Source organism: Vicugna pacos, unplaced genomic scaffold, assembly GCF_048564905.1.
Source record: "Vicugna pacos unplaced genomic scaffold, VicPac4 scaffold_20, whole genome shotgun sequence".
Lineage (NCBI taxonomy): Eukaryota > Metazoa > Chordata > Mammalia > Artiodactyla > Camelidae > Vicugna > Vicugna pacos.
In genome coordinates, this window is record NW_027328741.1 from 16,923,899 (window position 1) to 16,925,846 (window position 1,948).

The following is a 1,948-nucleotide window of genomic DNA, read 5'->3' on the forward strand; positions in this document are numbered from 1 at the left end:
TGAATATATGTAAGTTCATGTATAACTGAAAAATTGTGCTCTACACTGGAATTTGTCATAACATTGTAAAATGACTATTACTCAATAAAAAATGTTTAAAAATAAGTAAAATAAAATATAACCTTTAAAATACTGTATAATGAGAGGTGTGATGTTCTAGTATCTGTTCTAAGTAGTACGTTAGAGACACATAAGAATAGCCAATGGTCAGAAAGATCACATATTATCAGCTACCACGCCATGCAAATTAATGGCATTTAGCAGATATTCATATATGTGTGTAAATATATAAAATAGGTATTAGTCTATATGTAAATCAAATAAAATATTATATTATAATCTAATGTAAAATTATATCAGCAAAAGCACTGTGCTGACATTAGTGTCTTGGTGTAAACAGATTACAATTTTTTATTGAGTTGTCATAATGGGATAATATTGTGAACCAAGTGGAAATTGTAAAAAAAAGTTATCCAAAAAAAAAAAAATCCTGACTACATGACAAGATGCAGTTACTATAAGGCCTTTCCCATTATTTACTATCAGTGTCAGAAAGTCTTGGAATAAGTTAGGAGAATTAAAAACTCTAACAAGACACAAGAATGCACTCTCTGTTAAAGAAAATAAACGAAAAGAAAAAAACAAATGAATAGACAATTAAGGTCCTACAGATAAAAATACCAATTTTTATGGGAAATAGCCTTAAAATAAAAAATAAGGAGATTATATTCTAATTTCACCTTTTGAATTAAGATATACAAAATTTAGCTGAATACCTTCGTATTTTGCACTTATGAAGAAAAAAATGTATTTGCAATGAAAAAGCAGCCATTACCCTGCCTTTTGAGTATTCTAAAGTTTTAGGTTTGAATATATTTCATCTTAAATGATCTTAAGCACTATGCACTGGTTGGTGTTTTAAAAATACCACTGTGTGTGGAACTTCTAAAAGTGCTTCAAAAATTTTATATTTTTGTAATAATTTAGCAATGGCCTGGATATTATTTTTAACAAGACAACTCACCATGGAATACTGCAAGATTTTTTCAATGAGTTTATATTCACACATGTTTAAGATTGTCACTGTATTATGAGAAAATGTCAACCGTGGCAGTATTTTGACTTGAAAATGAGATAAGCTGAGAAGCATATTTTAAGTATAAACTAAATGATTGCATTCCTTTAAAGACAAGAAAGTAAAAGCATGATATACTCTGACTTTGACACACTTAAAATATAAAAATTAACATAATGTAATTTTACACACTTCTCTTTAACTCTCAGTACTTTCTCAGCCCCTTTCCCATTACACCCGCGTCCCCGCACCTGACCCTTGGTGTACACACCTCCGTTCACACGGGGGAAGGGGGGACCCGGGCGGTGAGGACCAGGGGCGCGGACACCCCAGCGGCCCCGATGGACACAGACACTCACCCGCTCCCGGCGACCTAGGAGAATAGTCGAAGCGGGCCCGCCAGCGCACCCGTCCCCTCCTGCCCTGTTTGCCGGGACCCCAGCTCGGTCAGGTCCACACACACCCCGGCAGGAAGCGGGCTCAGGCCATGGGAAACCGGCGTAACTTCAGACAGAGAGCGGGGAGCATCCTCCCGCAGACACGCAGGCAGCGCTGTCCAGGAGCCTCCTTGGCGCCGCCCTCTCAGCCCTGAGGAAAGCAAGCTCCGCCCCCAGGGAAGACGCTGGCTGCTGACGCGGACTGCGCATGCGCACCGCCACCTAAGGCACGCTGGCTTCGTGCGCCCCCTTCAGGTCCTCGAGGGCGGTGCAGAATACTCGGAACTCAAGTAGAACACATGACCCCTCCCAGCCGTGATGCTAAATCACTGGAAATCTCAGTGCCCTGGCCTCTTTTTTAATGGCACTGGTGATGCTCTCATCCAGCCATGCCTGCTCTCTTGCCTGGCACATGCCTCAGTCCTTGGAATCCCGC